At 36.9% G+C, this 14,597-nt stretch overlaps 1 long non-coding RNA gene across 3 annotated transcripts; it reads left to right on the top strand.

Moving 5' to 3' along the window:
- The first annotated feature begins 7,796 nt into the window (after nucleotides 1-7,796).
- On the top strand, nucleotides 7,797-12,090 carry LOC110895232. 3 transcript variants are annotated; one of them, XR_004874076.1, is made up of 5 exons: nucleotides 7,797-8,316; nucleotides 9,237-9,307; nucleotides 10,920-11,026; nucleotides 11,572-11,815; nucleotides 11,897-12,090. It is a non-coding gene; the product is annotated as an uncharacterized LOC110895232 (long non-coding RNA). The 3 variants fall into 3 exon arrangements; XR_004874075.1 differs by having other exon boundaries at nucleotides 9,161-9,307; XR_002566990.2 differs by lacking the exon at nucleotides 7,797-8,316 and having other exon boundaries at nucleotides 9,122-9,307.
- The last annotated feature ends 2,507 nt before the right edge of the window (nucleotides 12,091-14,597 follow it).

Here is a 14,597-nt window from a genome sequence, read left to right as displayed (position 1 = left end):
CACTGAGAAAATCGATAAGGTGGCGTACAGATTGAATTTGCCCGAAGAGCTCAGTGGTGTTCACAACGTCTTTCATGTGTCGAATCTGAAGAAGTGTCTGTCAGATGAGACCCTCATTGTTCCTTTCAAGGAACTCACTATCGACGACCAGTTGCGCTTCGTCAAGGAACCGGAGGAAATTATGGACCGGGAAATCAAGACTCTCAAACGTACCAAGATACCTATTGTTCGAGTTCGTTGGAACTCCTGTTGTGGCCCAGAATTCACCTGGGAACGAGAAGATCAAATGAAACGCAAGTATCCCCAGTTGTTCAAGAAAAGTGAGTCTAGTATTGAAGCTACTTCAGAATTTCAGGACGAAATTCCAAACCAACGGGAGGATGATGTGATACCCCAGCTAAACATACAACTAGCTTCCTCAGTGACTACGTGCTAAATTTCGGGATGAAATTTCTTTTAACTTGGGGATGATGTGACAACTCGTACTTTCAAGAGTCTTGTACTAGTTACTTTTCATGCTTGTGTTACGTGTTGTGTTGTAATGAATGAATTGGATTGAATGTTTTAATGTGTGATTTGTTATATGTTAATGTTAAATTGTTTTATAAGAACTTGGCCGCACAACAACCTCAAATCACACACCTTAATCTTAACCGCACACTCTGCATCTTGTGTGCATTTGTTCTCGGCCCAAACCTCTATGGTTGACACTTTGACACTCGGCCCAAACACAACCCAAAACCAGACCCGAGTGGCCTCTTGTGCGCATACACATACATGCCTAGGGTGTAATCCTCAAAATTTAAAGAAACACATTATAAAATCAAACCCTAATTCTCTCCTCCCTCCCCGGATAACTCGACGGCAGCCCCTTCCTCCTTCGAAGCCATACGGATCGCACCATCTCTTTCTCTTGATCACACACACTTGTTGGCAAACGACCTCTCGGTTAGTATGACATCTTGTTGGAACTTATGTGTGATGATTGTATATGTTTATGTGCCTGATTGATACTGATAAGATTCAATGACTAGGTTGCATGAGTTCGGTGAATGTATCTACATGAACAAACTATTAGAATTGATTTTATGATAACACATGAGACATGATTAGCGATCTAGGGTTCATGCGTATTAGTTATCATAAAGTAGTGATTTGTATGATTAGGTTGATAAATCTCTATGATGATGTGTTGAATTGGGTCATGTGTGATTGAATGATTTATTTTGTTCATGAGAATCGTTATACTGGTTTCAATGTGTGATGAAATGGTTAGGGATCTAAGCTTGTGTGATAATATGGATTAGCGAGATGATTAGGTGATTTGATTTTCTTGAATATTGTTGTTATTATCTGTTTTGGTCAAAAATCACACAAGGATAATGTAACCAAATCTGATTTTTGTGAGGTTAGATGCTTGGTTAATTGAACAAATGTATGAATAACAAATGAATGAAATGAATGATCAACACAAGGATTTATACGAGGAAAAATCCCTTGATCAATGAATGATCTCTGACATAAAAAACCTCGGGTGATGGAAACTACCGATCACCAACTATATTAAACAAACAAAGTTTACAACTTGGGATGATAACAAGCTTGGTACAAAGATTTCTAGTGTGTAAATGTGTGTGATCGCCAATAAGAGGCAGAGAGTTCGAGTGCAGTGTACGTGTGTTGCTATATTTCTAAATCAAGCTTGTATCCCCTTTAAAATTAGAAACTATCTAGACTAACTAACTATCCGAAAATGGTGCAAGCTCCCCACGATCACCATAACGGTCATAGAGTCCTTGCACGTGCAGAAATATCAAGCATATTCCCCTAGAATCTCGGTTGGACCAAGTCTTATTCGAATACACCTGCAAAACAAGTTCAAAATTGATGGAAACAATTGTTAGTTTAGGAAAATAATGAGGATCCTGGATCCTTAGTCTTGCAGCATCTTCTGAGGATCCTTAATTCGAACTAAATTGAGGATCCGTGATCCAGGCCACACTTGAGGATCCGTGATCCATATGCCATGAAATTCTATCCCTAAAAATTGCCCCCAAACATGATTAGTTAATATCCAATTAGATAGTCATGTTTGAATGATTTTCGGACTAGCCGTTGCAAAAAGATAGAGCCGTTACAGCGCTAATGTCCTCTCCTTTAAATCCACACTCGAAGATCTCAGCAGGTAACTCCTTATCTCTTTTCTATTATCTTCTATTCCCTGATCCTCTGTTCTTCAAAATGTCATGGCGAAGATGGGCACTCGTTCCTCCCCTGCCAAGAATACTGATCACAATAGTCCACTGGATAGTCAGGGTTTAACCAAAAACCCTTCAATGGAGCTTTGCCGATTCACTGATCTTGAAGTTGATCAGTTCAGATCCTGCTTCCCTGATGGCACCATATTTAGACCCTTCGATTCTTCAACCAAGAGTGACTGTGTATCGGACACATGGATCACTTTCCCTGCTGCCCCTTTCTAGATAGGGTTCACTTATCCCTTCCCTGTTCTCACACAGGGATTCTTCACACTTAACGGCCTTTGCTACATCCAAGCTATGCCGATGGTGTGGAGGGTCCTGTACACACTAGAGCACATAATAGAACAGGTAGGCATAGACATAGGGATGTCTGAGTTGAGCCAACTGTATAACCTTATAAGCCATGGTTCCTACCGATATCTTTTCAAGTCCAAACCCCAGAGGTCTCACCCAATCCTGAAAACCACCAAGAACGACACCAACTGAAGGAATCAATTCTTCTTCGTGAGGAGGGATTCTATTCCAAACGGGAACCTTCTTCCCAAAAAGTGGAACACAGATGGTAGGATATAGGATCCTTAGACTAGGACAACCTGTAAGAATCTTTTTTTTTCTGTTGAGGATAACTGATCCTTTATTTTATGCAGCTATAACCTTGTCACACATTCAAGAATCACCTACCACCCAAGAGAGAATTGAAGCTTTCTAGAAACTTGATCCTGCCATCAGAACTTATCCACCAAAACCCAAGGATCTAGAAGACATTTCGTCCACTTCCTACACCATATCAAGTAAGTATCCATATTTGTACATAAGTAAATATTTAATTAAATAAGGATATGAATACTTATCTGTATTTCATGCTTGTAGGTGCTGCCAAATCCTCAAAATCTGCTTCCAGGTTCAGCCTCACTTATCTTCAAGACATCGCATCCCCAAAGTCCCTCAAGAAGGACCTGGCTGCAAGCCAGAGCAACCCAGAGTCCAAAGGCATGAGCACCAGGGGCAAGGGAAACAAGAGGAAGAAGCCTGCTGAAACCTCCGAAGGGCTGCCTCTGATGGAACGCCAGCTTCACGATTATGTCTCTGAGGTAAGGATCCTGTATCCACAAATCTTGCTCCTTTTAAGGATTTACGATCCTGACTGCTGAAATATTCCTTGTGCAGAAATTTGCTGAGGTTCAAATCCTTATGGACCAGAGGCTGGCTGAAGCTGAAGAGAAGAACTTTGACTTCCAGAAGATTGCCCTAGCCAAAGACAAAAAGATCTCCTCCCTGGAAAAAGACATCAACATGCTGCAGAAGGAGCTGCTTCTTGCTGAGATCACAGCCCAGAAAGAAAGGACCGAGATCATGGAAGGGGCTAAGCTCTCTGCTACTATTGCCATGCTGAAGATCAAGATGCAGATGGCTAAAGAGGCTTCGGAACCTAATTTTGACAGGGCTGAATGGGACCTGGAGGCCTGGAAGCAAAGGCTAGTGGAGCTTGGAGATGAAGATGAACCTGAAGAGGTGCTAGCTCTTGAAGGTGGTGGCAGCGAGGTCAAGGATCCTGCGGAGGAGGCAGCTGGTAGCAGTGGCAAGGGTGGTGAGGAGAAGGTTGATGCTGCAATGAAGGTTTAGGCTGCACAAATGGGCGATGATGGATATTTTTAGACACGGCTGGAGCCCATTTTTTATGGTTTGGTAGTTTAATTTGATGGTTGTGGTATTTTGAACAATGGGTCTGTAATAACTTTGAACAATAGCTGTTAGGATTAAGGATCACTGATCCTTGGACAATAGGGGGTAGCAAAGGTGGATGGATCCTTCGGTTTATGGAGGATGAAGCCTTTGATGCCCCCCATCTTTTATTTCCTGCACTTAACGAGCCTTTAGTATGGACACCCTTTGCCAACCCAAGTGGACGGGCCACCTATTGCTGGTAGAAGCTTGGGTTGGCAATTTTGACAACCTTTTAAAGGGTTGAACTTGATAAATAAATAAAATCTTAACTTTAAATCTTAACTTTTGGCTATCTCTTGTGTTATTGATTTGTGTATACTTACTTATCAATTGTCCTTGCATAATTTTATAACTCACAAGTTATTGGTAAAAGTATCAAATGAGTGCCAAAATCAGCTTATGTTAAAGAATTTAGGATATAATCAAGGATCGCATATCCTTTTATCAAAAGTTTTAAAAAATCATATGATCTAGGATCATATATCCTGTTGTCAAAGAATAAGGGTATAATCAACAAACCAAGAATAAAGTTAAAATTAATAAGGATCATACCAGGGAATCCAAGTTAGGATTCTATATCCTTAACACTTACAGCTGTACCAACAAAGGATAAAATCTGATAGAAAGTTCGGATCCTAGATCCTTAACTGTTTAACTTTGAAAACCTGCAATAAGATATAACTTGGGACTAAGCCATCTTCCAAAGCAAGTATTAGTATCTAGGGTCAAGCCCAACAATCTGGGGACAAGCCTAATAAACTAGGGACAAGCCCAAAAACTGGGGCCAAGCCCGAAAACTGGGGACAAGCCCAAAGGATCTTGTGTAAACTGGAGTATGGCCCAAACTGGCGACTATCCAAACTTAGTGACATGAAAATGCCAAAACCTTAGCTAACGTGAAAACGTTAGAAACCTTAGGAACGGATATATGGTAGGTCTACCATTATACTTAGGATCCTAAATACAGCCAGTACAATGAAATTCTCAGCCCCTAAAGCGGGTACTGGTCCCATTGCCTTTAACTGCACTAGGATAATCGTGCGCAACTGGCGAAGGTGTAAGAACCTGATTCGTAGAAGGTAATAGATACCTTAAATGGGGGACAAGCCCAACAATCTGGGGACAAGCCCAATGAACTGGGGATAAACCCAAAGACTTTGGAGAATCGATTGGATACTTGATCCTTTGCCAAGATTACACCTACTTCTACAAAACTCAGAACTTGATGAAAAAGGATAAAAGATCCAAGATCTTTCTCCTTATAGTTAAATAATTGAAAGAATAAGAGAAATAATAATGAAATCATTACCAGAATGAGGATCATATATCCTCTGAGGATCCTTAATATATACTGGATAAAAGGATATCAAGGATCCTGGATCCTTCTTACATGAAATATTTCTTCAAATGGACAGCATTCCACGCCCTTGGTAATAGATCACCTTCCATTGTTAATAAACGATATGCCCCCTTTCCTGCCTCAGCTTCAATTAGATAGGAGCCTTCCCATTTTGGTGCTAGCTTGCCATCAGAAGGATTTATGGTATTTTGGAATGCTTTCCTTATCACCATATCACCAACTTGAAATTTCCTGATCCTAACATTTTTGTTATAAGCTCCAGCCATCCTTTGTTGATAACTAGCCAATCTTTTCCTTGCTAAATCCCTGAGTTCTTCTATGGTATCCAAATCTTGAACCAAGTTTTCAGCATTTCCTTCAGGATCACGGATGCTTGTCCTTATAGTAGGGACTACCATTTCTGTAGGGATCACAGATTCAGCTCCAAACACCAAAGAAAATGGAGTCTAGCCAGTAGCATTCTTGGGAGTTGTTCTATCGGCCCATAACACATAGGGTAGCTCTTCTGCCCATTTCCCTTTCTTGGATACAAGCTTCTTCTTCAAGTTGTTGATAATGATCTTGTTTGATGATTCTGCTTGACCATTAGCTTGTGGGTGGACTGGTGTTGATGTCATCATCCTAATCCCCCAGCTGTCACAATAGTTAGTAGTTCTACTCCCAATAAATTGGGATCCATTATCACAAACAATTTTAGAAGGTACGCCAAATCTAGTAATGATGTTTCTTTTAATAAAGGATATCACTTCCTTTTCTCTGACTTGTGCAAAGGCTTCAGCTTCTATCCATTTGGAAAAGTAATCAGTCATAGAAAGCATAAGCACTTTTCCTCCTGGTGCTTTGGGAAGTTTTCCAACTATGTCCATTCCCCATCTCATGAATGGCCAAGAAGAGGATATAGGATGTAGGAGCTCCGCTGGTTGATGAAGTATATTGCTATGTCTTTGACAAGCATCACATTTCTTTGCATAATCCACAGCATCGTTCTTCATGGTAGGCCAATAATATCCTGTTCTAGGGATCCTTGAGAATAGTGCTCTGCCCCCAGTGTGGTTTCCACAATATCCTTCATGAAAATCCTTCAGACCTTCTTGGATTTCTGGATCCTTGATGCACCTTAGATATGGACCTGCAAGAGATCGTTTATATAATATTTATTTAGTATTGTAAATTGAGATACCTTGACTTTGAAAGCTCTAGGATTTTCTCCAGTAGGGATCTCTCCATGTTGTATATATCTTAGGATCGGAAGGATCCAGGATCCTGAACTTGACTGTGCACCTTCACTAGGTATGATTGCTGAATCCTCTACTATCTCCATAGCTGTCTGATCCTCAATAGCAGGAGCTAAGATGCGGATAATGGGAATTTTAATATCCTCTGGAATCTTCAATGATGATCCAAGGTTGGCTAAATTATCAGCTTCTGCATCTTCTTCCCTGGGTACCTGTGTCAAACTAAAAGAAGCAAAAGACTCTGCCAATTTCTTGACTATCTCTAGATATTTGATTAGCCTTTCACCTTTAACAACATAAGAACCATTAAAGTGGTTAGTAATTAACAAAGAATCTACATGTACCTCAAGATACCTGATCCTCATGTGCTTGGCAATTTGCAAACCAGTTATTAAGGCTTCATATTCAGCCTCATTATTAGTAGTTTGAAACTCACAAGAAATTGAGTGGGGTATTATGTCCCCTTGTGGCGATTTTAGTAGTATGCCTAGTCTAGTTCCTTTGACATTTGAAGCCCCATCTGTGAAGAGTATCCAAGGATCCTTAGTCTCTTCAAGTTGTTGAACTTCCAATTCAGCTTCCCTTTGTAGATCACTACTGAAATCAGCCACAAAGTCAGGTAAGGCTTGGGATTTGATGGCAGTTCTTGGTTCATATCTGATATCATATGCACTAATCTTGACTGCCCACTTTGCTATCCTTCCTGACATTTCAGGTTTTCTGGGGACATTCTTAATAGGAAAGTTAGTCTTAACAATAATAGGATGAGTTTCAAAATAATGACGTAATTTAGTAGATGCCATGATTAAAGTAAGAATAAGTTTTTCTAAATGAGAATACCTGGACTCAGCATCAAGTAGTGTAACATACACGAAAAAACGAGCCTTAAAAAAAAACTCAACTTGTTTTGTAGACTGGGTCTGAATCGTAATAACTAAATATACGAATTTTTCATTTATCTATTACTATTTATCACACTATATTGTTACTTATATGGTTTTATTTAAACTTCATTTTACTTTAAAAGAAAATATATATATATATATACACAACTAGAGGGGCTTACTTGTGAAGGTTTGAAAGTTGGTTATTTAATTGCTACAAGTATTAGAACTAAAGGGAACTTAGTGTGGATTCATGATTATCGCCATCCATATATGCGTATAACCTAACTAAATCACCATTCTCTTTTCTATAAACCCTACAACCGCAAACCACCACCACCAAACCATAACCCTCCTTTTTTTTGTTTGTTGATTTCTGATTTGTCGGGATTGGAGATGTAATTGCCACACTTCCTTGTTATGCATCAAGAACATGGTCATTGATCAGTTCCCTTCATAATCATTCTACGACACCCTTTCAAAGCCATCCACACATTCCTTTATCTCCCTCACCTTCCTCCATTGTTCGTTCACCGAGCACGGCGCTGCGAAGGTGACGGAACAAAGATGCTACGGCCATCGCAACGCGTTTCGTTTCGGTATATATCTCCTTATTCCGTATGTTTTCTGTTGGCATATTTTCGTTCGATTTAATTGTTTAACCTGTTGGTGTAATACATTCATAACAATCTGCGTTTTTTTTGTTGTTCACTCAATAAACGTTTCAACGGAGACACCTAAAACATCAAGGACAAAGCCGACACCGGAACTCGTATCGTCGCCGGAAATCTGCCGGAGCGAACCGAGCTTGCCGGATGGAGATTCACAATGGGAACCGTCACACGACGTCGGTATAACCTCTTCCTTGTCTGTTATTAACCTTCCCTTTTCGTTTTCAATATTTATACTATTAACAATCCAGAAATGAATAAAAAGAAAAAAATGCAATGTTTGAGATTTACGTTTGGGTTTCTTTATTGAAATAAATTACTTTATGAATTTTTAAGACACACTACAACAAAAATGGCTTTTTAGGACCTTTTTTGTAGGACGCTTGTAAAAGATGGTCCTAAAAAACTATTTAATATGACTAATGAACTTTTGGGGTCCTTTTATAATATACTCTACTAAACCGGTGTCCTAAAAACTATTTAATAGGATAGATGATTTTTTGGGGTCCTATTATCATATAATTTAATAGGACACTTAAAATGTAGATCCTAATATAGTACTTTATAAGGCATTTAATTGTTAGTGTCCCATTATGTGGTACTGTATTAGAGGACCCGGGGCCATGCGTTATTCTATCACGGACTGCTCCTTCAACGCGTTATTTCCCACCGCCGGTACAAACTAAAACACGTGATACATTAACGCAATCCGGTTTTCGTTATCTCCATCACGCGTTAATGTTTTGTTTTGTGAGGGTATTTGTTGGTTGGGGGAAATTGTTGGGTGTGGTGATGAGTGATGACCACCTCCACTAAAAAAGGTTGTGAGTGATGGAAAAATGGTCGATGACATGGCAGAACTTGATTGGTGCTTGTAAATGATAAATTCTATCACTAGTGAACCACCCCTCCCCTTAGGACATTTAATTGTTAGTGTCCCATCAATGGTTCGCGGGCCTTATTTTTTAATTGTGACCGTCAGCAAAATTAAAATCTAATGCTGGGCCTTTTTCTAACCCGTCAGAGCTTTTCAGAATTCCTAGGGTTTTGAACAAATTAACCTCTCCCCAAAATTCACAGTCACGTTTCACATCTCCCAGCAGGGCTTAGCAATTCTCAGCTTTTTGATTTTGAAGAACTGATCCTGCTTTCTTGATTGCCATAAATACAGGTTCGTAAATCTGAATGTACTGAAAAACTATTCTCAATTTTTGATTGAAGCTATTCGATTTTTAAGTTTGATTCATCTGTTGATCGTTTAGTTGAACAATTCTGATTTCAATTTCAATTTGTATTTAAAAAAAATTGTATTTAGGATTCGGGATCCTATTTGTTTTTATTCTTTGATTTGTAATTAGATAGGCTTTCACCATTTCTATTAATATGAATGATTTGTAGTTAGGTTTGGGTTTTTTTTTAAATCATTTTTGCTTCTTTTAATCCGTTATGAATGATTTGAGATAAAAATGTCATTATTGATTTCCCATAGTGTTTTAATAAGCACAACTTTGAAACAATTGGTTCTGGCTTCTGATAAGGGTGCCTTTTTTTAGTCGATGGTTCTGGCTTCATACGTTAATTTGATTTGTATGTGTTGTTGATCTATAAATCTATATAATAATATTGCATTCACAATCCATCCCCAAATTTATGAGGGAACTTTTTATATTATGAAAAGTGATTGTAGGTGGTTGTGAGTCGAGAAGAGAGAATATGTTACTGTTCATATGTAAATTTGAGGGCACCCTCTAAAATTTTTTAATATATTTTCGAAGTGGTTGTGAGTGGAGGAAAGAGAAAGTAATGATAAAATTATAAAAAATATTATTTAATTGAAATGAGAGAAATAATATAGTTGTTTTTAGTAAAATTATGGGGTAAAAAGATGGAAGGGTTGTGAATGCTGTTAGGGTACTTAAGGCTATAGGGTGTGGGGATTATGGTTGGGACATGATTTGCCACCTAGGAACATGAATGGAAGGCTACACCACCCCCTTGATTGATCCACCATGGTTTGCATGGATTAAACCATGGCAACCATGGTCCTCCTTTTCATTTTTCAACAAATCATTTCCTTTTTGTTTAGACAAAGATAATAAATAAGGGGCTAATGATTTGGGTCATGACCATACCCTTAGGGTAATGGTTTTGGATGGTGGATTAAAGATGAGTTACATGCCACTAACACTGAGGGTTATGATGGTCATGAGGGTCATGACCACACCCTATAGCCTCATAGTTTTCTATGGCATGATCTCGTATATAGATTGGCGAATTATTTATCCTTAAATTGCTTTCCTTTGAAGAGTCTGCCATTTGAATTTAATAGTTTTCTATGGCAATGATCTCGTATATAGATTAAATAGCCCTTTTTATGTTGATGAAATTGAATTAACTACATAACGTATGCTTTTGTGTCATGTAATTCATCTTTAATCTTACAATTTTCTTGGTATATGCATTATATGTAATAGTTATTTGCAGCTGATGTTAGCTTGTTTTTCTCTACGATAGTTGGATTGAAGGGTATATAAAATTCGGTTAATATTCTGATTATCTGTAATCAAGTTAAATGTAAAAGCACCTTTTTAACCATAGATTTAGCACCTGATTATCTTTGGTCTGATTGTTGCTCATGTAGAACACATATTTGGTTGGAATTCATGTTTTGGAGTTGAGTAACTGGTGCACAAATTGGAAAGAAATGAGTCAAGTTATGTCTTTGTGTTTTAATCTTTTATCTAAGGTGTTCTTCAAGTTTTTTTTTTTTTTTATTTAATCAGGTTTTGGGTTTAGCGGGTTGGCTTCTTCGAGTTTTCAGAGGTGGAAATGTAACCCGATAACCGTACCATTCTAGATTCGGGTTCAATCATCTTTTTTTGATTTTCTGGTACTTGTTAGTTTTCATTTCTTAAAATATAAATTTGATGTTATAATGGGTAAGATTTGTTAGTTTTATGGTTGTCTTTTGCGGATTAATAATATGAGTATGGACACATTATTCTTTTTTTTTTTAATAAAGAATAGTACAATTAAACCAGGAACGACTTTATATAAACTTCATCACAGGTTTCTTACCTTATTATTAAACTCTTTTTATACTTGTTAGACTAATATTAGATTATGGAATATGAATATTATGGAACGATTTTTTTTAAACTTGTTTCTAGATTAATTATTATATGATTGAATTAAACATTAGTTTTGGCCGACGCAACAAGATTTTTTAAATTTTTTTATTTTTTTTTATTTTTAGAGGTTTTTATTATATTTTTTTATATGGATCGTCCGGATAGTGATCCATCCATTTAAAATTATTTGGATATGGATTGGATCACGATCCATTATCTTGGATCTTGGATCGAATCATGATCCATTTAAGTTGGATCATTAATGGATCGGATCATGATCCAATCTATATCTATCCATTGACAGGCCTACTCCATTCCGCCTGTAAGATGTTTCGGGTCGTCGTTCTTCCTCATTCAATTTGGTACACTTCAAGAGCTTGGACCTAAATGATCTAGTTGGTGGTACAGAGATTGGACCAGAATGGTGTAAGGTAAACGTTCAAGTACAAATAAAAAAAGATGAAAACTTGGTAAGACCATATGGTTTATTTTCTACAATTCAAGATTGTATTGGTGCATCCATCGCATGGCCCTATCCATTCATCTCGGTATGTATTTGTTAAATTTGTGATACAAATAATTTTAATATCATGGAACTTAATGCTTATACATTGATGGTTTATTTGTAGGTAGTCTATGAGGATTGAGGACACATGATGACTAAAGATTTTATGCTTCTTATTTCTTTAATTGCTTTTAATTTCTTTGTTAAATGTTAAGACTTTATGTTAGATAATGTTATAACTTATTTATGGTTAGTGTTTTTGTTAAGAACATGCTTATTTGAAGTATAATGATTCTTTCATTAGTTGATGTTATACAATAACTATTAGGATGTTATATGTTGAAGGTCTGTTTATAAATTTGGTTTTATAATCTTATTTGGGATATTAAGACCATTTTCTTGATATTAAAATAGCTATAACGTTACATCATAAGGGTCTTATAAATTAATTTTAAGGACGCTTGTATGTGTATCCAAAAATTAAAAGTAGATAATCACATATTAGAACATTGTAAAAGTGTCCTAATATGTTCTTTTTAGGACGCTATTTAAGTTGTCTATAGACATACTATGCGACCATAAAATTGGTTTCATAATCTTATTTGGTATATTAGGACCCTTTTCTTGGTACTAAATTAGCCATAATGTTACATCATAAGGGTCCTATCAATTAATTTCTAAGGACGCTTGTAAGTGTATCAAAAGATTAAAAGTATTTAAGCACATGTTAGAACATCGTAAAAGTGTCCTAATATGTTTTTATTAGGACACTATTTTTGGTTGTTCAAAGACATATTACGCGACCTTAAAATTGGTTTCATAATCTAATTTGAGATGTTAGGACGCTTTTTTAGTTCTGAGACTTATTACGACCCCTTTACATGAAACGCTTTTACCGTTGGTCCTATTAAATGAAAGGTCCTATAAAATAGCATTTTAGGACGCTTTTGCGCGTACTAAAAACCCAGTTTTCTTGTAGTGACATTAGTTACTGTTTTACTAATAGGAATTTACCCATCTTTAAGTAAAATTGTGTTCCTATTTAACTTACAAGTTTTTTTAAATGGTTTAATTGTTGTAGAATAATAATTATTATGGAGGATGATTTAAATAAAAAAAAGTGTGTCATTGATATATATCCAAAAACAAATTTACTACACTTATTTTTTTAGAAAGTGTAATGTTCTTGAATTGACAGCAATATATATTTATAGTGTTATTTTTTTTTTGGTAAACTAAAAGATTAAAAGGGTTTTTATTAAATACCAAAGACGTCAACTTTCAACACAAGTTTATTAGGACTATATTTAACATATGAATTTTAACAAATCGCTATGTTATATATTTTTTTCATATCTAGGATAAACACTCTCGTTCGTTCTCTTGGATTCCCGTTTACTCATGCACCACCGTTTGCCCATATAGGGTAACCGCGGTGTTCCATCCTCTTAAACTCGTACACTCGTCAACACTTGGATAATCGGAAGACTTAGCAATTATGTGAGTATACTCGCAACCCCCTTTTTATGTTTACCACTTTTTGGGGTGTAACATGTTTTACTATTAAACTACACTTAAACTTATTCTTTATGCAATGCACAAAACAATCCTTATACATGAATACTATGTTATGATACTTGATGCTTACGTGGACCATACTTATGTGATATGTTTTAGTCATTAGCTCTCACGAGCCTCCCTTCAACTTGTATAGCGCTATAGGAGTAACGCACCGCCCCCCTTAGACTTGGGTCATGTTGAATTAATTAAACTTTCTTGCGTAAACAAAGGTTGGCTACAAATATTGCATGCCACGCTAGGTTGATCTCGTATAGACTAAGTTGCCATGTGGATTCGTTTTAAACTTTTACACTTATACTTATACTTATGCTTAAACTTGTATACTCGCCTTTGCTTTTGCATTGAATTGTATTTTAAACATGTTACAGGTTGATGATGACGATGCTATGAAAAGAAGTAGCGTTGATGCCTAGATACACATATAGACGTTTAGGTTTAATATGTTGTATCAATTTTGATTATGTTGTTACGTATTTCCCTTGAACATGTTGTTATTTGAATTTCCTTGTATGTTTGGCAATTTATCTATGAAATGAAATCGGTTTATTAAATATTGTCACAAATAGCGTTATGATGTCTCTAGCAATCTTCACACTTCGTCTCATCCCGATGTTTCCGCCATTGGTTGGGGTGTGACATGTAGACTTTTACTTACATAGTATACAGGATGTTGAGTACCTTCATGATCCTTAACAAAGACTGCACTTACTGCCTTAGAAGAAACTGCCAAGTATAAGGATAATATAACCCCCTTTTCTGGTTTCAATAAGGCTGGAGCTGAGAATAGGTAATCCTGAAGGGCCTTGAGAGCATTCTCATGCTTTTCAGTCCACTCAAATTTTTTATTCTTTCTCGGGATGTCATAGAATTCTTTGCATTTCTCTGATGACTTTGAGATGAATCTGTTCAAGGCTGCGATCCTTCCTGTCAATCTTTGCACATCCTTGGCATTGGCAGGAGACTTAATATTCACAATCGCCTTGATTTATTTTGGACTTGCCTCTTTCCCTCTTTTTGTCACCATATAACCTAGGAACTTGCCAGCTTTTACGCCAAAGTGGCACTTGGAAGGATTCAATTTCATGCTGAATTTATAAAGGATATCAAATGCTTCTTCCAAATCTCTAAGGTGATCCTCACTTCTCTTGGACTTAACCACCATGTCAACAATATAGACTTCCATCGTGTATCCAATTTGCTCTTTAAACATCATATTTACTAACCTTTGGTATGTAGCACCTGCA

The sequence above is a fragment of the Helianthus annuus genome, chromosome 12 (genome assembly GCF_002127325.2).
Source record: "Helianthus annuus cultivar XRQ/B chromosome 12, HanXRQr2.0-SUNRISE, whole genome shotgun sequence".
Lineage (NCBI taxonomy): Eukaryota > Viridiplantae > Streptophyta > Magnoliopsida > Asterales > Asteraceae > Helianthus > Helianthus annuus.
Note: the sequence above shows the minus strand (reverse complement) of the source record. Positions and strands in the feature narration are given on the sequence as shown.